This window comes from Aedes aegypti, chromosome 1 (assembly GCF_002204515.2).
Source record: "Aedes aegypti strain LVP_AGWG chromosome 1, AaegL5.0 Primary Assembly, whole genome shotgun sequence".
Lineage (NCBI taxonomy): Eukaryota > Metazoa > Arthropoda > Insecta > Diptera > Culicidae > Aedes > Aedes aegypti.
In genome coordinates, this window is record NC_035107.1 from 190,154,710 (window position 1) to 190,180,485 (window position 25,776).

At 35.7% G+C, this 25,776-nt stretch overlaps 1 long non-coding RNA gene across 2 annotated transcripts; it reads right to left on the reverse strand.

Annotated features, from left to right (window-relative positions):
* Positions 1-827: 827 nt before the first annotated feature.
* Positions 828-16,565, reverse strand: LOC5572823. 2 transcript variants are annotated; one of them, XR_002502748.1, is made up of 4 exons: positions 16,426-16,565; positions 16,184-16,364; positions 15,808-16,093; positions 828-1,029 (listed from the first exon to the last, which is right to left on the reverse strand). It is a non-coding gene; the product is annotated as an uncharacterized LOC5572823 (long non-coding RNA). The 2 variants fall into 2 exon arrangements; XR_002502747.1 differs by having other exon boundaries at positions 16,184-16,560.
* Between the last annotated feature and the right edge of the window lie 9,211 nt (positions 16,566-25,776).

A 25,776-nucleotide genomic window follows, 5' to 3' on the forward strand; every position in this document is an offset into this window, starting at 1 on the left:
TGACCACCTACCAGATATTCGAATCGATCGTTAAAAAGTTGGTCGATGGACATCGATGAGAGTGTGACGTCTGTTTGTCTGTGCTGTCAACATTACCATAAAACTTTATGCGTAGTATGCACCTGAAACGAAAAGCGCTCAAGTAAAATTTCTCTTTTTTACCAAAGTAATTTTGACAGCCGATCCAGTATGAGCGAAGTGTCACTTTTACTTGCGGAATAATTGAGCGGCACATTTTTCCGTACGGAAAAGTGACAGCTCCATTTGATTTGTACATCAGGCGTTACCGACGAAATCAGCTGAGAAGTAGCAGCGTACAACTCAAGTAATTTCGGTGGAGGAATCATTCCTTGACCGTTTCTTGTCCTATCCTTTTGCACAGTACACAGCAAAAAAAGTTGTTGAATATTACATCGAAACTGCTGCAACCAAGTCGTTCCCTCGGTTGTGTAATATTACACAGCCCGACGTACTCGCGGGCTATTGGTGTAATGAAAGCGACCGATGTAATTTTTCCGATGTAATATATTCAACGTACAAAATACGATGTAATCGATGCGATGTAATATAAAATCTATGTAATCATAGCGATCGCAAATTCCCCGTACGAAAAAAAAGCGATCACAAATTCTTCTCAATGGTTGATTAAATTGCTTTTTAATCTTTTTTCGCTTTTAAATAATGGTTATGATGTTAAATTGGGTTTTACCCACAGACTAAGTTATTGAGTCTTATAATTTTTGGAATCGATTTAAGCAATTTAATCAACCATTAAAGGGAATTTTATGGTGGTAAGATAAGATATGTTTCAAACAAAATACAATAAGTTTACATTATTTATTCCATTTTTATTGCTTCAAAAACTTTGAAATAATGCAGCATAACGACTGGAGCACTTCATGTGATAGTCCGAGAACCCGCAGTGGACAGAGATTAAAATCAAGCCTGCAGGCACTTCAGGTAGTGATTAGTTTCTTCCAGCCAAGAGTGAATTGAATCGTAAAGCTCGTTCAAGTTTTTCGTGCCGATCTAAAAAAAAAATAACAAAAGAATATATTATTGAATTATACATAAATATATATAATTTAAGTATACTACAACGGATCGATATATAATGAACATTTGAGGTAGTATTTTAAACGGAATTTCTATTCAAATATTTAACGGAAATATGAGTTTTCATTGTTTTTGCTTTGGGGAAATCTTAGATGCAAAGATTCAACAAACCCGCTTCAGGAAACCCTCTGGTAAATTTAAAAATTCTCCTGGTGCACTGAAAATCCTAGAAACAGATTCCTTGTTTAGAAATACTTGCAGATAATTCGCAAGGGATTTATCTTCTGGACATTTGGTTGAAATCTATTTTAGGTTAATTTTCTCTTAAAAAGCGCTTCGGGAATTCTACTACATTCATCTTCAAGTTCTGCGAAGATTGCTTCTTCTGAAATTCATGTAGCTTAAGGAATTCCTTAATGCTTTTATTTTTAATGGTAGCACAATTATAGTTATAATTTTATGTCTAACAACACTGACGGTAGAACCATTGACAAATCAATCAAATAATTATATTCGAAACAATATTAAATTATATTAAAACAGCAAAACAAAATAGAGAAAAAATAAATAACTAAGCAATTTTTAATTTTTTTTTAGTTTTCTTGATAATTTAAAAATAATTTTAATATTTTTAAAAACTGTCAAAAATTCCTAGAAATCTTTAGTTTTTACCACAAATTTCTAACAACTTCCAATGTTTTAAGAAGACGCAAACGTTACTCCAGAAATACTCAGTCTTCTCGCATGGATCATAAAAGCTTTGAAATTCGTTTATGGTTTTCTACGACAGTTTTGTAAATCTTCAGTCTTCACTAACTATTTTAAATGTTCTAAAATCATTTGAAAGTGTGAAGATACTGGTGTTATTATGGCCCATAAACATATGCCCCTATGCAAAAACGCAATATAATAAACCACCTCAGTTTTTTTATTGGTATTACTTAAAGAGTTGCTTTTATCATAAAGATCATCATAAAGGAATACCTTATAGCTTTTTTTGGGAGATTATTGTATTTTTTCCATGAGTTTCTTATAAAACTACATGAGGATATTTTCCTGACATTATAGAATTCCTGCAATATTTTCCACAAGACTTGCTTTTGACTTTTTCCCGCAATTCCTTTAGAAACGTCTCTAGATGTTCCAAGAGTTTCTCATGTATTTTTAGCGTACTTTTATCAAATTGAATTTATATGAATATTAATTTATGAAACATTTCTGTTATTCATCCAGTGTTTTTTTCTGGATTTAATTATGTAATTCGAACCTATAGTTACTATAGTTCCATTAAATTACCAGTTTTTGATAAATCCAGCAAAAGTTTCTTCTGGAATTTATCTAAAAGTTCTTCATGGAATTGTTCCACATAGAATGAATTGAGCATTTAGAATTTCTTTATTAATTGCTTTTGAGTTTTCTCCATAATATAATAGAGGAGTTATGTTTTAATCCTGTCAAGCGATTCTTTTGGAATCCATCCATACGTTTTTTTTCTTTTCAGTTTGTTTAGCAATTAAAAAATCACAGATTTTCGTAGCTAGATCGAAAAAGCACATTTTTCTAAGTACATATAACACAATTTTATTGCTATTCAATATCTTAATTAACACATAATATAGATTAATGATTAATGAAAATTATAATCTTTATACTCAATGACATTTCAATTTTCATGACAGCTCATTCCGTAGAAAATTCGCCGAGGGATGATGCAAACGCAATTTCCATATTAACTTCAAACGTGTTTAAAAAATATTTTCAGAACACTGACAATTATGAAACATTAAGTTTCGGCTCAATTTTTAACATAGAATTAGGGTCTATTCACAAATTTCATTACGCCAAAAATAGTCGTTTTTGACACCCACCCATCCCCTCGTAACGCTTTTTGTATGAACAGTTTTCGAATTTTGTATGTACCGTAACATTTTGAGGATTCCCACCCACCCCCTTCAGCTATATGAAATTTGTGAATGGGCCCTTATAATATGTAAAAAACTAGGTACTCCTAAACAAGCCAATTCTCTGGCTGGTATTTCCAAGCAAAGGAGTTGTTTTAATTCTTCCAGAAGGAACTCTTTGAAGTTTTATCTTTTTTTCCCAAAAGTTTTATATAATTTCTCAAAACTTATTTATGAATTTCCTCCAATATTTCTTTATGATTATTGTAATATGTACTTTATAAAAACGCCTTTGAATAAAATCATAAGAAGACCTGGATATCCTGCAAATGTTTTTTAACAGAAAAAAAACATAAAATTTCATGTAAAACTTTTTCATGAAATTCCTCTAAGATTTCCTTCTGATTGTAATGTCTTATGAAATTGCTTAACCTTTAGACTTTTAGAATTCTTTTTTTTTTCATATCTTTATTAACGAGATTTTTAGCCCTGGGCTAGTTCATCTCGGGACCAACGACTTTACTTCCCTTCCGAAGGAAAACGTCACTGAAATTTTTAGTGACTATTTTGGGGATGGGATTCAATCCCAGGTCCTCGGCGTGAGAGGAGTGTGTTCTAACCACTACAGCAGGTCCGTCCCCCCTTTTTAGAATTCTTAAGAAGCACTTGTACAATGTTCGTTCTCATGCAAATGCTTTTTTTTTCATAATATTTCTTTGAAACCAATTTAGGAATTTCATTTTGAGGAATTTTTGTAATACGAATGAAATCGCTCAACTTTTGCATAAGAAGATATTGTACAAATCCTGAGAAAATTGAGTTGTTTATAGTGATTAAAAACTTCTAGATTTTTGTAGCTTGCTCTAAAGATCTTACTATTCTGAATAAGACACAATTTTATTACGCAACAATATTATATAAGTTTGACATTTGAACGATTAAAATAAATTAAATCTGTACACATAATAACATTTAGATTCACATGATTACAGCCATTACATCTCATCACGAAGTGAAATTTGACGAGGTGTGATTCAAAAAGGACTTCCACATCAACGCTTTTCAAAATAGTTTCAGGGCATCAATAATATTAAAATGTTCCAGGAATTGGTTTGAAAATTTCTTTTTAGTAGTAAACTCTCTGGCAACCCTTTATAATAAAAGTTATAATTAAAAAAGATTTTCCTAACAATTAATATAGTAGATTCTACTGGATTTTTTCTTTGAAATTAGTCTAGAAAATTATTTTAATAGTAGTTTCTCTTGAAATTTCTCTGGCAGTTTTCATGAACTCCACAGACACAATTGTCACCATACTTGAAGGGGGCACGTTGTTAGAGTCAAAAATTTTACAAGGTAATCATCAAATTGAAAGATTGAACATTTTAAATAAATCTATCGACCTCAAATTTGTACTGTACTAACGGTTTGAAATAAGCAAGATGGACGGTATTTTGTTCATAGATTATCCAAATTTGATGGCTTGTTCATTTTTAGACTTTTAAAAAATGGAAAAAGAAATTCGGTTGGTCTTAAATAACAAATAATACACTGAGTAATACATATTTACTGAAAACTGCATGAACTCATTATTGAAAAACCACCAATTTTTTTTTATCAGGAGACTGGCATAGATGAAAGTGAAGAACATCTAACTAACGGCTATTTCATTGGACTTTGTAAAATAAAGAATCTGAGTCAAGAGATATTTCAGAGTATTTTATTATCATACATGCATAAATTTCTAATATAAATGTGACTTGCAGAAACCCCATTGTAGTTAGTCTTTCAAGATTTTTTCAAACTTGCATTAAACTACAGATTAGAGACAAATATAAGGGTTGTCTCCCAAACTTGGGGTATTCAAAATATGTTTCAAAATGATATATTATGTATTTGTTTATACATTTTTCTTACAAGTAACGCCATGTCTTTAAATTACAAACATTGTACATATTTTGATTCTGATCATGTCCCTGTTACATTTCTACCCAGACAACCAGATATCGCATGAAAGTTCACGTTACATCTCGTGTATTCTTACTAATTACATCAAACCCGCAAAACACCGTGGATAAACTAATCAGATTGATAGGTTTCCTCGCATAAAACATTTTTTTCTGAGTTCATTTGAACATTTTGTTTCGTCCCGTACACTTGTACGAAGTAAGCCGAATCAATCCGTAGCAGCTGTCAAATATACATTTGTTATCATAAGTTAAGTCGCATAGGATCACAAGATAGTTCGGACATGATCTAATTTATTTATGAATTAATTTTAATACAATTAAAAAAAAAACGGTTTACATTTTAAAAGGGTTATGGACAAAAAGATTTAAAATATTTCTGCACATCTTCATCGATCCTCTCTTCCGCTAATAACTTTGCTAAAATAAATCTGCAATATTTCTTATTAATGAAGAAGATATAGTGATTCTTCATCCTACGACAACAGAATCAGTTTTCTGTAATAACGCAAAGGAAACAACGATGAAGAGAAATCGATGAATGCAGATAGGCCCTTATGAAAAAAACAATGCTGATTTGCTGAAATATCTAAAACACCGTTACCCCCTGGAACTCGTAGGAAGTTCAGAGAAATTATGGAATAATATACTTGTGCATCTAAACTTTCACAAAAGGGCTAAGTTCAATAGCCAACCTATTACCTTCTAAGAATGCCTTAAGAATTATGCGTTAGACATGGCTTATGCCTGATTTATGGAGAAATGATGGATCTGTGATGAATCTCATGTTGGATCCAAGAAAAGATCTTTTAACAAAAACAATATTTCCAAATACATGTTATTGTTCTCCTATGCAGCTGGCTAAAACTTATCACATGAATCCAAGATTGCATCTTCCAAGTAATCTTCAAAAGATTCAATGAACATATTAATAATCTAGTCAAATACTTTACAAGAATACCTAAAGGATCTCTTTATTTATTTATTCATCAAAGAACTAGCCATGACATTTGTTTTGGATTATTGAAAGAATTCGCTGTCAATCTGCAGAAATCTATACAAAATCTCGTCAGAGGCCTTATAAGAACCGTCTAGGCCAGTAGTTCCCAATCTTTTTGGAGCTGTGGCCCCTTTCAAGTTCTACAAATATCCGCGGACCCCTGCAAACAAAAATTGTAGAAATCATTTTTTGTTAAACAAATAAAAACGATTTGATTGGTTTTTAGTATAAGGTGACTTAAATGCAGATCAGAAAAAGGATCATATTCAATTAACTACAATTACAAAAACATATTCTTTTTCGTTTTTCCCAGCATATCTAAATAGATCTCACAAAGGATTAGTCTACTCGCGAGTGCTGTAATCTGTCGATGATAAATCTTTTCGTGTACGTATTCGGAGCTGTTCGAAGTCAATTGGGCTTTTGGTAGAAAAGGCCACTGAGCTTTCTAGACTTCAAGGGACTTTTATTACAAACTTGTAGTTTACTGTCGATTTGATGGATGTACACTTGATTTGTCTGTCAAAACCATAATAAATCTCACCCTGTTTAGTTGCACGCGAGTAAATGTTCACGAACATTTTAATATTTGTCCTGGTATGTTCTCCCGTGCAGGCGGGTGCAAACCTACTCTCATCAAATTTGTTTGCGAGTCTGGCTTGTTTGTTTTGCGTTGGTTTACACGCGTAAGATGCTTCGTGATTTCCACCTTGGCAAGGAACCTAATTAGCGGTTTAGGAAAATCCTTCGAAAAATTTTACATTTATCAATAGATATCCTTGATAGGGTCTCACACATATCACGTCTGCGTTCCATATAATATCTTCTATGATCTTCTGTATGGATCTACTCGTGAAGATATTTTTGCCAGGCAATTTTTGGAAGATATTGTAAGGAATATAGCAAGCAATTTTGGCGGCTTCTGTGAATATTTCAAGACACTTTCCAATGGGTTTCATAGCCCATTGTATACCGTGGGATGAATTTCACCTGGAACTATCAGAAAAGCTAGTCAGATAACCTTCAAGAATCTTCCCAAGAAGTACTGCTGCAGGAATATGTTAAAATCTCACAAGGGATCAAATAGAAATCCAGTTAACTGTATGCGAGTTGCGCCAAGTTGCCCAAGGATTTGGGTACAATAAGTAAAAATCCACCGAGGAAAATCAAAATTATGTCAGTAATTTTCTGCGCATTCCTCAAGAAAATATCTCAGTGTAAATTTTCAATAAAACAATTTTAAATCATATAAATTCGTCTGTTTTTTACCCTTCTTACAACCATAAGAAGGGTATAAAGATCGCTTGAAAAACCGACTTTTGATCCGAGGCCCGGAGGGCCAAGTCTCATATACCAATCAATAGAGCTCGACGAACTGAGCACATGTCCGTGTGTGTGTATGTGTGTGTGTATGTGCGTGTGTATGTGTGTGTGTGTGTTACAAAAAATGTCACTCAATTATCTCAGCCGTTTGTCAACCGATTTAAACACTTTTAGCTCTAAAAGAAAGCTACAACATTCCCATAGAACGCTATTGAATTTCATTGCGATCGGACATTTCGTTACAGAGTTATGATTCAAACAGTATCGTGAAGTACTAGAAAAAGCATATTCTAATATTTTCAACTGTCTGCATTTTGATCGATATCTCAGCCATTTTTGAACCGATTTAAGTTCTTTTATCGGCTAATGAAAGCTCTGACATTCAATCATAAGCCTTCAAATTTTCATTGAAATCGGATTACTAGTTTCAGAGATATCATTGGAAGAATTTTCTAAAGTAGGGGGAGATCCCCCAGTACCGGACAGCACCCAATACCGGACAAAGTCAAAATATTGAGAAATCATGGTCCAATCAAGATGGTGTATTAGAAGGAAAGAAAGCTATTATGGAGACTAATGTTTGCGTAGAATAACACAACCTTGAAATATGCATGCCTTTTTAAAAAAGTAGAAAAGTTTGAAAATCTCAAAAAAATTGACGTATCGCCTTAATATTGAGCCTTCTTAGTAATTGTTTTGAATATGAAAAAATACTTTGGATCACGCAAGCATGTTCGAAAATAATCCTAATTTGATAGTATAAATGTATTTTGTACCATAATTGAACCAAATACGGACAAATTACAATTTTGGGTCAAGCACCTCCTGTCCCCCAGTTTCGGACAGCTTGATTTGTTATATGTTATCTTTGTAATTATTGCACCAGTGTCTCAAAATACATTCATTTTTCATGGTTTCCGTCGAACATGGTATCAAACATGCGATAAAATTAAGAAGAATGAACATTCAGAACAACATCGTAAAATGTGATATTTTTCATCATATATGAAAGAGGATTTTGATGGACATCTTGTAAACTAAGAAAAACTCAAATTGTTCTTGTAAATGTTGCAAATGCATTGAATTGGCAATTGTATACTATTCCTACAGTAAACACATTCAATGATGTTCAAATTTACAGAATTCGACGCATTTTCAGATCGTGTCCGGTATTGGGTGCCACGTTTCAAGATCGATCAATTTGGTACTAAAATACATCATCAAAATGCAATGTAAAAATTCATATTTATATTTTCAAATTTATTTTTATACACTATAAAAATGATAATATTTATCATAAATGGGTAACACGAGCTCATAATACCAATATTTTTCGAATTATGAATTTAGTGGCTTAAGTGTCCGGTACTGGGGGATCTCCCCCTACTGGAAAAAAAATTTCTCTGAAATATTCATTTTTTTTACATTTTGATCAATTTTTCAGCTATTTCTAATCCAATTTAAGCTCATTTTTCGTCGATTGAAAGCTCGGACATCATTCACAACCATATTGCAATCGAATTATAAATTACAGAGATAAAAATCATTATTTTGAAAAATCTCTAAAATTCCCCTTTTTACCTTTCTTACAACCATAAGAAGGGTATAAAGATCGCTTGAAAAACCGACTTTTGATCCGAGGCCCGGAGGGCCAAGTCTCATATACCAATCGATAGAGCTCGACGAACTGAGCACATGTTCGTGTGTGTGTATGTGTGTGTGTATGTGTGTGTGTGTGTTACAAAAAATGTCACTCAATTATCTCAGCCGTTTGTCAACCGATTTAAACACTTTTAGCTCTAAAAGAAAGCTACAACATTCCCATAGAACGCTATTGAATTTCATTGCGATCGGACATTTCGTTACAGAGTTATGATTCAAACAGTATCGTGAAGTACTAGAAAAAGCATATTCTAATATTTTCAACTGTCTGCATTTTGATCGATATCTCAGTCATTTTTGAACCGATTTAAGTTCTTTTATCGGCTAATGAAAGCTCTGACATTCAATCATAAGCCTTCAAATTTTCATTGAAATCGGATTACTAGTTTCAGAGATATCATTGGAAGAATTTTCTAAAGTACTGGAAAAAAAATTTCTCTGAAATATTCATTTTTTTAACATTTTGATCAATTTCAGCTATTTTTAATCCAATTTAAGCTCATTTTTCGTCGATTGAAAGCTCGGACATCATTCACAACCATATTGCAATCGAATTATAAATTACAGAGATAAAAATCATTATTTTGAAAAATCTCTAAAATTCCCCTTTTTTTAATTAATTTAAACCTGCACATAAATCTTAAAAAAATCGCTGGCAAAATCATTTAAGGACATCAATTTTTCATTTTTCGATATTATTTTACAGGATGGCAAAACTATGATAATAAGCGTATGAAAACTAATAAAGTTCGATATCCGCCTTTTGACGTGCAGTTTCCTGGACTTTTTCGCAAACCATTAAACTATTAGGGCAGATAGAACGTAGTCACAACATCCTAAAGTTTAGTTATACACCGGGGATTCGCTGGTTGGAACACGACTGCCTTCCATCTAGCGAATCCGACCCGTTAGTAGGAAAGCCTGACAGCTGGTGAAAATGCTCCACACGAACGCATCTGGACAGCAAATCGCCACAAAATGCACATATACATACGCATTTGTTCTATATATGGAGACTTCAAAGCGACGATACTCAGACGTCAAAGTCAGTTTGACATTTTCTGTTGACATTTGAGTGCTTTTAGTTGGAATATTTTCCAACCAGCGAACATCCAACCATCATCGAGTCATTCCATGTAGCGGAACCCCAACGAGCGAATCCCCACTGTACTGGTACAAGGTTCCAAATGAATGATGAATAATAATTATCTCATACCTGTATGGAAATGTAAGAAGGGTTCAGTCTCTCCATCGGTGGATTAAGTCAGGTTTTTTTTCTTAAATTCACAATTAATTAATATGATTTTTCTCAGGAAACTGCTATTTAAAAAATATGTATCAGCATTGATGCTGTTTGAATGAACATTTACTATGTGGTTTGTGATTGAAATTTTAAGTAAAAAGAGCTCCTGTGAGAAAAACATTGAACGGATAATATTGAAAAATATATTTTTATCCAAATGTCAGAGGGACATTAACTTCTAAGAATTTAAAACAAAATTAGCCAAGGACCTTTTCTATAATCTACTGAAAATCTTATTAGCAATCTACTAATAAACATTTCAGTGATCTCTCAGAAAGAAATTTTAAATACTGGTCGAATATCGGTTCGATTTTCGTTAGGATTCCCGCAAAGATTTCATATGCCATGATTTCAAATGGAAATCGAACAAGCATCTCGCCAAGAACATTTTCAGAAATCCTTAAGTACCCCTTTAAATTTTTTTCAAGGATCCTAATCGTTAAGTATCTCTCTATCACCTCACCAAAAAATAATCATAATGCGAAGTTCGAAATACAGACGGTGGTGCACCCCTTGTTAAAAATTCTAGTTTTACCCCATAGTACTTAAAATTTAAATAAACCGGTAGTCTTATGTTTTGTTTTCCCGGGGTGTTCACCAAATTCCCGGGTATTTCCCGTATTTTTCCCGGTCCCGGGTTTTCCCGGATTTCCCGGATGGATGGACACCCTGTCAATCCTATCAGTTCCACTTTCAATTATTTTCGAGCCGACTGGAATATATATGAAACGTATATTGACTCTAATCTTGATGTTAACATTTCTTTACAAACAAAACTTGATATTGACAATGCTCTTGAAACTTTAACATATTCCATTGTTGAAGCCAGGAGCATTTCAATTCCAAAATGTGAAGTAAAATTTGAATCCATGATTATAGACGATGATCTTAAACTCTTGACCTTAAAAACGTAAGGAGAAGACAATTTCAACGCATTCGCGATCCTGCTATGAGAATAATATGACAGGATTTGCAAGAAACGTTTTGCACAATTAAGAAACAAAAATTTTGAAAATAAGATTTCTGAAATGGACCCTGGCTCTAAGCCCTTTTGGAAATTATCTAAAATTTTGAAAAAACCTCAGAAGCCAATACCGACATTGAAAGAGGAAAACAAATTATTACTAACTAATTGTGAAAAAGCTTAAAAACATGCTATGCAGTTTGAAAGCGCGCACAATTTTAATTTAGGACTTATTACTCCAATTGAAAACCAAGCTACTACTATTCTCAATCAAGAGAACGTTTTCGAAAATTCTTGGGAGACTGATTTGGAAGAAGAGAGAACTATTATTAAAAAATCAAAAATATGAAAGCTCCTGGCGATGATGGAATTTTCTACATCATCATCACGAAACTACCAGAAAGCTTATCATTTTTAGTTGATATATTTAACAAATATTTTCAATTAGCATATTTTCCTGACAAATGAAAAAATGCTAAGGTTGTTCCAATTTTAAAACCAGACAAAAATCCTGCAGAAGCTTCTAGCTATCGTCCAATCAGTTTGCTTTCCTCTATCAGTAAACTTTTTGAAAAGGTCATTTTGAACAGAATGATGGCCCACATCAATTAAAAATTCAATTTTTGTCAATGAACAGTTCGGATTCCGCCATGGACATTCGACCACTCATCAACTTTTACGTGTAACAAATTTGATCAGTTCCAACAAATCTGAAGGCTGTTCTACTGGTCTTGCTCTTCTAGACATAGAAAAAGCATTCGACAACTTTAACTTTAATTTTTCAGCATACATTGCTAGAGTAATTCAAAATTATCTGTCAAATCGTACACTTCAGGTTAATTATCAGAACTCCAGGTCTGAAAGACTCCCTGTAAGAGCTGGTGTTCTTCAAGGCAGCATTTTAGGACCAATATTATACAATATTTTCTCATCTGACTTACCTGACTTACCTCAGGGAAGTCAAAAAACTTTGTTTGCGGATGACACAGGCCTCTCCGCCAAAGGACGAAGCCTGCGTGTTATCTGTAGTCGATTGCAAAAAAGTTTGGATATTTTTTCTTCATACTTGCAAAAATGGAAGATTTCTCCTAATGCTTCCAAAACTCAACTAATAATATTCCCACACAAACCAAAAGCTCTTTATTTGAAACAAGTAGGCAAGTTGTCACGATGAGAGGGGTTCCAATAAATTGGTCAGATGAAGTTAAGTATCTAGGGCTCATGCTAGATAAGAATTTAACTTTCAAAAATCACATTGAGGGCATTCAAGCCAAATGTAATAAATATGTAAAATGTCTCTATCCCTTTATTAATAGAAAATCAAAACTTTGTCTTAAGAACAAGCTTTTGATATTCAAACAAATTTTCAGGCCAGCCATGTTGTATGCTGTACCAATATGGACTAGCTGTTGTAATACCAGGAAGAAAGCTCTGCAGAGGATTCAAAATAAAATTTTGAAAATGATTCTGAAGCTTCCTCCCTGGTATAGTACAAATGAGTTAAATAGAATATCCAACGTTGAAACATTTGAACAAATGTCAAATAAAATTATTAATAATTTCAGGCAAAAATCGTTACAATCTTCTATTGCCACGATTAATGCGTTATATGTTTAGGTTAAGTTAGGTTAAGTAAATTGAAAACGTGTTTTTCTCTCATAAGCAGGTGAAATCAACTCACCTGTAAAAAATCTGAACTGCTACGGCAAATGAAATGTAATATGTTGTTAACAATATGTCAATACAATCTTAAATTTGTTTTACCAAATTAGGATGATAGTGCTGTCTTATAACATAGAACACCTAGATATAAGAAATTAATGTAATGTTTAGAATGATACTAAAAACAAAGAAATAAAAACATTGAAGTCATACAAAATTCGCTCTTTGCATTCCCTTGATAACAATCCCTGAAACTGATTATAAACCACAAGAAATTTATCCGAAAAAGCGAAAATTATACATTGTAGGACTATCCAACTTTATTGCATGTGAGAAGTTCTTGGTGATATTCTCACAACGGCCATTTAGAATGGTTCGACGGATGTAGGTAAAAGATCATTATGATAAAATTAACGCGGCGGCATGTTAGTAAGCTCAGATCGACTATTGTATTTGCAACTGTTAATTAAATAGTTAAGCTCAGGCACGATTATTGTATTGAATTTTTACAGAAGTAAAAGTAAAGCGTGAACGTGAAGTAATGACCTTCTATCCCATCTTCAAGTGCTCACCACAAGCACAACACTTCATTCTGGCACTTTAGAACGTCCATGTTGAAACTTGTTCACACAAGAAATCTGCCACGACCGAATTGGCAGAACGCGCCTATACCCCTTCCTGAATCGAAGGACAGGGGAGAGGATCAACATTGTTATATATGAAACTAAAAACCTTTCATGTTTTCCTGCCAAACAACGTGTTGTTATGATGATACGGGGGCGTCATGGATAAGTTGATGTTAATGAAAGAAAAATGCATTTGATGTAGATTGATGCACATTAAATGTACACTGGAATAGTGATCCACCCCTTGTTTTTGGCTCTAAATTACTGTAGATATTTCTTCTGTGAAATCTATAAGAGTATGTCTCTGAGGACATTTTAAATTTTTTTCGGAGATTCCATGCGATATTACGCCAATTATTACACTATATATTATTTTTTTTTAGAAACTAACTCAAGCATCTGCTTACAGTTTCCTTTAGGTTTATCCCGAAGATTTCTCCAGGAGTCAATTCAATAGTTCCTTCACGGATTTATCTTTTTTCAAGATTTTCGTTGAGGATACCTTCAAGAATTTAGCCGGGAATTTTCATAAAGGTATTTCCGTAATTGCTCCAAAAATTCTTCATTGTTCAAGCATTTTTCAAGTCATTACCCATACAATTTTCCAGTGATTTTCCATGAATTTTCCTAAGATATTTTTTTCCAGATTTTCGTTTCTTCGAAATTTTTTCCAATAATTCTTATTTTCCCAAATAAATATTCATCCAAAATTTTGTTAGGGTTTTTTCATCATTGGAGAATATTTGCAAAAAAAAAAAAACATTTCAAAGCTACGGGAAAAAAACTAGAGAATTCTGAGATTTTTTTTTTGAACAATTTAGATATACAAAAAGTTATGAGAGAATATTAAAGTCAAACGGGATTGTTTGAAGATTCCGAAAAAAACTGAGATTAATTTAGATTTACTTATGAACATAAAGGCGGTATTGAAGAATATTTGTGTCGAATCTAACTGATGAAAGGTTACGGAAAATTCCAAGATAATATCAGAATAATTGATGAATACATAAAAGTTATGACATAATATTTCAGTTCAATGGGATTGATTTAAGATTCTGATTGTTTTAAGAAATCTGAATAATTTGTGAATACAAAAGAGTGGTTGGAGAATATTTGTGACGAATCTCAAAGTGTGAAGAGTACCGTAAGGACGCCATTCATCGCTCATGCTCCATTCACTGCTCTTAGATTTATTTTGAAAAATCTGAACGAATTTTCGCAATAAAAGTTATCAGCATGTATTAGTATACCAAAATATGATTTTATATTATACATTATTTATAAAAAATAATTCTAGACTGTTCAAGGCGGTAAATATGAGTTTCACAATGATTTTATTATGGTAGATTGAAAAATGCTTCTTAACTGTCTCGGTTCAATATGTTGTCATACTATAGTACAAAGACAACAACCAGCTAATGAAAGGAATTGATTTCTTACTAGTGCTGTATATGGGATTTCTTCTTTTTCTTTTTTTCTACTTTGCGGCCGTTATTGGGCTCCCTTGTGGTGAGGGCCAGTTGCAATGACTAATATAGGACTTCATACTTAGGATGAGCGGTGAATGGAACCCTAAACCTTTATCATTAACATACATGTTATTCGGTACCAATATACATTTTTCACATTCCAACACAAATGTTTTATCTTGCGTCTAGCGCAAAAAGTTGTAAAAATATCGAATAACCGATTTTAGACAGGATTAACATATTGAAATAACTAACAAGCAATTTTTCATGGGTCGCCAAAACTACTTTTCTTTAGAATCCACTTAAAGTCACACTTGATATGCACTATTTTTTTTAGTGATTTCCTAAGAACTTCCAAGTAGCTGGTCAATAATCATAGCGATTCCTGAAGCATTTCATAAAAAATCTTGCTACCGTTATCTATCTCTCTAGCAACTCAGTCGTGCATCCCTTGGCGAAATTTTTAAATGCTTTTTCCCGGTGTGTTCTACAATTTTCCGATTTTTTTTAGTTTTTCCCGTATGGATCAACACCCTGCATATGGAAGACACGAAGATACTCTGTGACCTGGAAATTGAAGAAAATTTCCAACTCGAAATAACTCTCTACCAACGAGATTCGAACCCATCAACCTCAGCATGATCTTGCTGATTAGCTGCGAGTGTATCGCTACGGCCAATCTATCTATCAATCAATCTTCTATAAACTCACAATGTATTTTTGAATTATTGGTCGTTGATCATCATCTGGTCTTTGATAAAAAAAAACGTGTGAGATATGAGCCCAAACATGCTGGCTTATTCAAAAAGGTAAACTTAGGGGTTAAGAGATAAACTAATCTTTATGGAGAAACTGTATTAAATTTTATAGTTACCCGTTTAACTGTAGTCGCCGTTCCAATGCTAGATCGAGTGCTCCCGGATTAGAAGTACCTACCACTCGGTTGCATTGTATTTTGCGGCTGATCTGCTTCATCGATTGCATGTCGTGTATTCGTGGAGGCAGGAGTTTTGGATTTTTTCCACCCATGGACAGCAGGATGAATTGGGTCCATTTGATGACAATCTCCGCTTTCCAGTGCCATCCGAAGAAGGCTTGAGGCTCCGAAGGAACGGCACTTCATTCTACAGGCAAATCCGGTGGTAATACTGGAGCAGGTTCTGGAACAAAAGAAAGACTGTTATTTACATCGCAACATGTGGAGGCCGCCGGAACCAAACTGTTATGGTGCGACTGATTGTAGCACTCACCCAATGATCCTCTTTCCGGATTCCGAGGATTGTGGTCAGGATCACGACTATTGCTGGTCGACGGCAATCGCTGTTTGGCTGAACACTCTTTCGCTGTGAGCCACTTGCCATGAGGAAATTGCAATTGTCCTGGGAGTTGGCTCCGCTTGCTGATGGGCCGTTAAATTTTTATTTCACCATACTACAAAATCGGTTACAAAACTTTTATTAAGTTGTCGGACACAAGCGCACTTGTATAATACTTTGAAAACTTAAGATTCCCAAGATTATCGCGACGATTAATCCGCACAAAGACTTCGCGATCGCGAACTTCTGCCACGGCGGCCATCTTAAGCAACCGACCAAAACAAAGTATGGGCAGTGTTGCGAGATGTATCATTGCATTGGTGTTGGATGCAAAATGACATCGAAATTGTGTATAATATCACTCGAATATGTTGGAACGACTTGGTTGCATCTGTTTCCGTGTAATATTTGTTTAGTTTCAATGTGATTATTACACAAATTCAATGTAATGCAAAATGGTAATGTTGTTTTAGTGTAATTTCAAGGCGATGTAATATAACACCAAAAAGATGCTATATTGCATATGAAATTAGTGGTTACATAGAAGTTTTTATACATCGACATGAATTACATCGATGCAGATTACATAATTTTTTGCTGTGTACTTATGATCAGCGTATCGGCCATTACCGTTAAAAACTCGATTTGGCGGCGTCCATTTATTACGTAACGCTAAAATTGGAAATTTTCGACCCCCCCCCCCCCCCCCCTCCGTAACGCTTTTTGTACGAAAAGTGTCAAATTTTTGTATGAGCCGTAACGCTTGAGCCTACTCCCCCCTCCCCCTAGAGCGTTACGTAATTTATGGATGCCACCTTTTCAAAACGGCCAATAATCGCTTTTTTTTTCAAATCAATAATTTCCCCCCTGCTCGAAACGGTCAATTAAGGCCCAAACGCAATGATAGCGGAACGGAAAGCGGAACCGGTTCACCAGAATGAGCTATAACATGCTTGTCGATTCAGTATTGGATAACTTTCGTTGACAGCTCAGTCAAGATGGTGTGATTCATGCTGACGAACTGGTTCCACGTTCCGTTGCCGTTCCGCTATTATTGCGTTTGGGCCTTTAGACATTTCACGGCCAAATTCTCTCTATTTCGCTCTTCAACAAAACCTAAAAACAATGGTGCCAGTACCTGTCTACTTTGACAGATTGTTTTCAGATTTTCCGAAGGAGGGAAAGAGAACGATTTTCTGATGACATCACCGTGCAATGGGCAATGATTGGTTCTCTCTCCATCAAGAGAGCCTACAATCAGAAATTTTCACAAACTACCATTGGCCTTAGTATGGTGAGAGGCCAATGACTCTCTCTTGTTCATTCGTAGAAAACTAAAAGGGCCTAGGGTTTGTTCAATTTTTGACACCCACCCACCCCTTCGTAACGCGTTTTGTAAAATTGTTTTCTAAATTTCGTATGAATTGTAACGTCATGAGGACACCCACCAAGGGTGGGTGCATTCGTTAAATCTAAATGCATTTACACTGCACACTCGATAGATTTGCATGGCTTGCTCAAACGTTTTATTGTTGTCGTTGTTGAAGTGTCAAACTCATTTTTTCTATAAACTTGAGAAGAGCTACACTACTTCACCCAAAAAAATGGTCGATAAGGATATATGGTGCCAAGAAGGACTGAAAACATTCTTCATCAAAATGCGTTAAATCTCCGTGGACATTAAGCTGATGACAAGGTGGACTCCAGCTTCGGAGAAGTTTGAAATCGTCACATTGCGAAGATGGATCATTGACGTGCACAAAAATAAAAGAAATCCTATTCGAAATTATCAGTGATTGTTTTGTTCGTCAAAGCTGCTAATTCATAGATATTAGATCAAAAGTTTTACTTTATCACGTTCTGTTATAGGGAGGAGTTTATCCGGAAGTAGCTATTCACACGCTGTGGTAAATTTTTTATGATCTGAAGACATGTCCACTTGCTGTCATTCTTGAACAGTATTATGACATTATCCATAGCAAATATGTGTTCCGTAGACAAGACGTTCAATAGGCACGTAAACATTTTTGTATAAGAAAATCTAGAGTTTATTGTACTGTTTTTAATGGACAATAAAAGAACTAAAAAATAATAATTCGGACCAAAAATTTTCAAGACTTTTATTTGTTTGTTCCACGGTCACTAATAATAAACAGTATGTGAGTTTCTCAGGACGGTGGTTCCGACAGGGACGTGGGACGATCAAGCTATCATCCTGTAACTTATGAAGTTCGCAAAGCTTGTTAATGTATGCATCATTTTCCAAAAAGCCCCTGAGTAATCAGACGTTTTCAACTCCAAGGATCCATAAGTGGATTGCCTCGATAAAGCTTTTAATTGATATTTAATACATATTCGCTCTGAAACAACAGCTTGGTATCTGAAACAAATAAAATGTTAGTGAATAGTTTTTTTTTTATGAAAAGAGAACAATTATGTTGATCTTTTCACAACAAACAATAACGCGTTACTATAGCACGATGTGATAAAAAGGGCCAGTGCTAAGCTGATGTGAATGTCCAAAAAATGCATTTGATGCAATTTGATGTACATTCAATGTGCACTGAAAAAGTGATCCACCCCTTGACACCCACCCACCCCCTTCAGCGTTATGAAATTTGTGAATGGACTCCTAGCCTTGGGCTAGGGCAAGCTAATAAAATTCAACTTGGCCTATGGAAAAAGCCCATGCCTTGTTGAAAATCGAAAATGGGCCAAACATATATACTCATGATTGTTTCCACATTTTTGTCAGATTTTAACCATAAAACCGATTATTAACGTGTAGGTACAGCGGGGATTTGCTGGTTGGAACACGACTGCCTTCCATCTATCGAATCCGACCCGTTAGTTGGAACGACTGACAGCTGGGGAAAAAGCATCACGCATCTGGAGAGCAAATCGTCACGAAACGCACAAATATATTCGCATTTGTTCTATATATTGACTTCGCAGCACCAATCTGGAGTTCGCCGGTTGGACTTCCGAAGCGAAGTTTTGAACGAACTAACTGTCATTGCTCTGCCGGCTCGGCTTTTATCTCGACTGTTTTAGAAAACTGTCCAACATCACGTCTACGGAAGAAGTTTCACCACAACGGAGGATTTGTCAGTTCGAGCGCGCCAAAATCCTTCCGATTGAAAATGTGTTGGCGGTGCTTAAGGTGCAAATGTTTGCTATTCATAAATGATGATCAATTTTGTAGTTTTGGGGAGGTGATATCGGTTCTACCGGACATAGATGAACTGAAAGTGTATCAACATGCCTGTTGTTAGCAAGCATATGATCCGGAGAGATCACCGAATGATCGATATGATATAAAACAGAAATATTTTCTTTTCAACGATAGTTTGAACATAGATTGATCATGGATGCCACGATGAGTCTATCGTGTGTTACCTTAAGTTCGTTGATGAAGAAGAGGAAATTGAGCGAAGCTCTTTTTCTGAATTTTATCGGGATGCACAATATGGAGACTTCAATGCGACGGTACTCAGACGTCAGAGTCAATTTGACATTTTCTGTTGACATTTGAGTGCTTTTTAGTTGGAATATTTTCTAACCAGCGAACATCCAACCATCGAGTTATTCCATGTAGCGGACCTCCAACGAGCGAATCCCCACTGTAATAGTAAATCGCCACTCAACGAGCAAGAAATCACTTTCGGTGGTATAGCTAAGTATGCTGCTCCGCTCAAGAAAAGTAAAAATTTCTGCGGAAGAAATGGTCAAGAAATTTTTTACAGTGAGCTCCATTTGAATTGACATTTTTTTCAACTGCGTACTGCGATCAGAAAAAGGCGCATTCTTGATCGATTCCTTGCAGAAATTTTCCATGCATCAAGATAGGCCGAAAAATTACTTGTCAGCAGCGAATCAGGCTTATGAATAAAAAGCGTGGTTATCACGTTTAAGTGTATTGGTGCCCTTATGTACAGCGTAAAAGTCATACTAAAACCATATTCGCCATATTCGGTCTATTCACCCCTTGCATTGATTTTATACGTAAAGCGAAGCATGCACTTCAACAGAAAAGTAATCGCCTATCTCGATGCGAGAGAAATTTCTTGCAAGAAATGCTCAAGAAAAGCATTTTCCTTTGATCGCAGTACGCAGTTGAAAGGAAATGTCAATTCAAATGGAGCTCACTGTAGGAAATTTCTTGACCATTTCTTGGGCAGAAATTTTTACTTTTCTTGAGCGGAACAGCATACGCGCCGGCGAGACTCGCGATGCGCCTCAACTCGCCGCATTTTGAAATCAGTATTTTAGTGTGGAGCTGCATTCTGACGATTTTTATGAACACAGCACACTATTCAGATGTTGGTCTTGATTTCTACCGGATACATAATAAACTGTACTGTAATTGCACAGACAAACAGACGTAACACTCGTATTATTTTCATCGTTCTAGCACAGACAAACAGACGTAACACTTAGAACAAATCTCGATTAAAATCATAGTCACGAGGGCATGTACGCCCAATGCTAAAATTGGTGTGTTTGGCCGACAGGCCAACAGATGGTGGTAGTGTATAAACATTTTTGACCATTTTTGACACCCACCCACCCCCTCGTAACGCATTTTGTATGAATATTTTTCGAATTTTGTATGAGCTGTAACATTTAATAGACACCCACCCACCCCCTTCAGCGTTATGAAATTTGTGAATAGGCCCAAACATAGAATCGTTTGCACAAAAAGTTTTAAAATCTGTTCTAAACTTAACAAAACAGTTAATTTCTGAAGATTTTGCAGCCTCCACAACGGTCAGCTTGTAGACCAGTTTTGACATTTGTCCTCGTTTTCGTTGACCACACACAATATATCTTGGCAGCATGTAACCCTGGCGCGTAACTGGCCGACGCGCAACTAACTCGACGTAAGTAAAATTTTACAAAATATTAAAATATTAAAGACTCGACTGCGGAATGTTCATATCCTCCCTTTTAAAGATAGTCTCTGGTTCAGCAAATTTTCCATTCACTAGTCTCAAAATTGTACTTCTGCATCGTGTTCAAATACTAATACTACAACGAATGCCTAAATATGTCCTACATCTTCTTGGATTCTCCTTTCTTGCCTCCCTTCAAGCTCGATATTACGCCCATCACGTTCCCGTCCATAAGAGTTGGCGCTCCGTATCGCAGTTTCCGTGTTGTCTTGGGAATTTGTGTGGGCCGTTTCCTAAGCCTTAACATTAAAGTCTTATATATACCTACATGATTTGACTTCCCCGTAAATTTTTCGTAATAACATAAACGCATCCCAGAAAAAATAATGCTAAATACATAGTAAAATTTGTAAAGTGAGAGGCAGACAAGAAAAAAAAATACATAGGTCAATGCTTACTGAGAAAGTTTTCCATAATTTCAGTTCATTGAATTTTTATGGCATATAGAATTATAGCACGTTTGGCGCGCATGGCGCACCTTGGCGCTCTGAGGGCACAACTGTGCCGAATGAAGTGCGTAGAGCAGACTATAGACATGCCCTATGTCAACTGCAGTGATTCGCAGTAGACAGGATGTCCCGGGCCCGATCTATCTGACAAGCCAATCGGGCCCTCTGTCACCATAGAAGATGGTGTATCCTAGTGATCCTTTATATAAGAGATAAGCGGAAGGAGTGTATTTTATTCCGTTAAAGATCTTTTAAGTCACATTTTCAAACTAATAAACAGCAGAAAAAAATCAGCAACTATTTATCGCATTGGCAAAAATTTAAAAAAAAAAGAAAAAAAAATCTTATATTTTAGTCCATGCAAAACAACTTTTACCGAAATAATTTCAAGCTTATAACATTACTCCTCAAGAAAAGTTCAAAACAAACATACCGCATGTTCGTTTGCTCACACTTTGACAGTTCTCCCTGTTCGATTGGCTCACACTTTGACAAAAATGTCAGCTTCCGCAAATCTCCCTTATAAAGGATCACTAGTGTATCCATTCATAGTGGTTTCTGCGCTCGTGTTCATACACATTACATGTCATCCAAGGGGGTGGTCACTCTATGCACTTCAGTCGGCACAGCTGCGCCTTCAGAACGCCAACGTGTGCCAAACATGATATAATACTACATGCCAAAAAATTCAATGAACTGAAATTATGGAAAAACGTTCTCAGCAAGCATTGACATTTTATTGAATTTTTTAATAATTTTCTTCTTGTTTGCCTTTTACTCATTCGTCAGGAATTGCTTCTAACGGGGCGATGATATTCAATGATGCGTTTTACATTATTGCAGGGGAACACGGGAATGAGAAGATATGTATATGTAACATTTCAATGGGAAGAATTAGGAAATGACCCACACTAATTCCAAGACACCACGGGAATTGCGATACAGAATGTCAATAATTATGTACGAGGGCGCGGTGGAAGGGAAAAAGGTATTGATATTGAATTTGAAGAGAGACAAGAAAGGAAATCCCAAGAAGATGTGAGCTTTATTTGGGCATTCGCCGTAGTATGGGTTTTTGAACACCATACAGGAGTACAATAGGGTCCTAAAATGTTTAACGAAATTTTGTTTTTATATAATTACACAAAAGAGCATGTTATTGCAACAACTTTAGCAATTTTTCCCGCTCAAATACCGGCTCTATCATATTTAAACTTTAATTTTAAAATTGAGTCCATAAATGAACCTTGACACTTTTGATAACGTTTGACGTTCGCTTGGTCGAAAAAAACACCACAGGGGTTTTAGTTTTAACACTGGGGTTGTTCCTATCTGACATTTCGGAAGGGACACGGACACCAAAATACACCCAAAAATTTGATTTTAAGCCAAGAGGTGTTACAAAATCTAAAAAAAAACAAAAAAAATGTTTTTTGGACAAACGAAAAACATTAAAAAATTGAGTAAACATGTGTTTTTGGCCTAAACTTAAGCGTTTGGCACTAAAATCGGGACAGGGCTTTAGGACCCTATTTTGGGAACTTTCTGAACAGAGAATATCCTATGAAGAGGGGGTACGGACATTCCGCTGTCGGTGCTTCGGGGCCTTCAATCTAACAGCAGCTGCAGGAATAAACGTTTTTGTTTAGAACAAACATTGAAACTTTTTGCCTAAACGATGTTTCGTTTAACAGCTCGAATAACGAGAGGCATTGAATCTATTTTCCCATATTTCCCAACATTTTTCACTCATTTTCCCGCCTGTAGAATTTGCTATGAGTTGATGACCACTGACGCTTTTCATATAACTTTTTATTTAATATCTATTAAGTTCAGGACATCGCCAAAGCCAATAGACCATTTCCGTGATTTTTTTTTATTGGCTTATATGCTTTCTGTCAATTTACTGAACAGACTTTCCAAAGGAACCGATATGTTTTGAAGCCTCTAACTATTAGAAAACAATGAAAATCTTGCGGCACGTTAGTTCACCCCTCGGTCCCCTACAATTTATTTCTCTCCGATTTTTCTGCGACCCCTTTTTGCCCTATGATTTTTTTCTCCACGTCGTGGTGAATATTTGATCAGCTGGTTCGGATCAATCATGATAGAGAGAGTGTACATGGTGACATCACGGAAAACTTTTCATCTTAGTCCCTCTTCCATTAACCTGTATTGACTGTCCCGCTCTTTGACTTTCCTGCTGAAATTGTTTTTTTTTTTTTATGAGGAGTTGCCATTCACTGCTGGAAATGTTGGAGTTTCGAGGTTATGTCAGGCGTACCATCTGTAGCTTTATTCATGTTCTGATATGTTATATAGAAGATGCTGTTTTGGTTTGCTGGTGACTAACGGTGGAAGCGAAAGATCACGACGAAATATTTCGCAACCATATCATCTCCTTCGCCTGGAGCTGCTGTGATGCTTGGATTTACGAAGAATCTTTCTCTTTTCCGGTTTTGTGGTCGACCGGGGGCTGGCGATTAGCGTAGCACCATAATGTTTTGAACCTTTTTTCAAACTGTAAATCCGGAAGACTACAAAATGTCCTCAATTGGCACATCCATCATTCAATATGGATTTCCCCAGCTTCCATGCATGGTTATTGAGTTCACCGCCGTCCACGGGACCGGTGGGGAGCAGAACCGTTTTTGGGACCTATTGTGGAGCACCGCAGCGGCTGCGGACGGGGAAAATATTTGTTGTGGTCGTGAAGGTTTTTGTTGTGGAGGAAAATCATCAGATTGGAGGAACTGCGAGAATTACATTTTTTCAGGAAGACCTATGAGAGGGGTAAATTATACGGGGAAGCGCTCATGGTTCCGGTAAATAAATGAGGAAGCGGAACCATAAGGCTTCCGGTGGCAGTTTGATAACAGAGATGCGTCTGAGCTTGCGACAGATATCTCCGCAATGTTCTGGTTTACTCAGGTGGCAAACATAATTGGTGCGAGCCACTACCTCTCTTTTTTATTCTTCCGCTGTGCTTATTCAAAGCAAATAGTGACGTCCCAATCTGCGCGGCATAAGCACAGCGGATGAATAAGAGAGAGGAACAATGGCACGCATCGATGATCTTCTCCACCTGAGTAGATTCAGAATATGGATTTTTCCATTTCTGTTGATTGTCCGATTTGACATTGACATTTCATCATGTCTACAAACACGCAACGCAGGGGTATGACTAAAAGTTGTGGAAAAATCTCCACTTTGTATACCCACAGGGTTGAAACAACTGTGCTGCACGACAGTTTTGACATCAAAAAGTGGTGAATTTCCAAGTTTTCAAAAAAATTGTAATAAAATAAGGACTTCATATAAATTAGATCTTGGAACGCCAATAATCATTAAAAATGGTCGTCTTTCGAAGAAAAATTTAAAAATATGGGGTAAGGTCTGACGGAAATGGTCTATTACATCGCCCCCAGTTCGGCTCGATGGGCTCTGTGCTCTAAAGCTTCGTTCTGAAATAAAAATAAGATTTTTAAAATATATGTATTTCATATATTAAATATTGTTAGGAGGTCTTACTGGAGTATTTTTTTTCGATTTGATAGATGGTTTTCTTCTTTTTGGCATAAACGTCCCTACTGGGACAGAGCCGGCTTCTCAGTTTAAGCTAAGTATGCTGTTCCGCTCAAGAAAAGTAAAAATTTCTGCCCAAGAAATGGTCAAGAAATTTCCTACGGTGAGCTCCATTTGAATTGACATTTCTTTTCAACTGCGTACTGCGATCAAAGAAAAATGCTTTTCTTGAGCATTTTTTGCAAGAAATATCCCACGCATCGAGATAGGCGAATACTTTTCTGTTGAAGTGCATACTTCGCTTTAGTGTTCTTTTGAGCACTTACACAGTTATTAACTGAGAGCTTTCTTTGCCAAAGTTGCCATTTTCGCATTCGTATATCGTGTGACAGGTACGATTATACTCTATGCCCAGGGAAGTCAAGGAAATTTCCATTACGAAAAGATCCTGGACCGACCGGGATTCGAACCCTGACACCTTCAGCATGGCTTTGCTTTGTAGCCGCGGCCTCTAACCAATCGGCTAAGGAAGGCGATAGATGGTAAACAACTCAGAAAACTCAATGTTTGCTGAGACGGGAATTTCAGTTCACTGTGA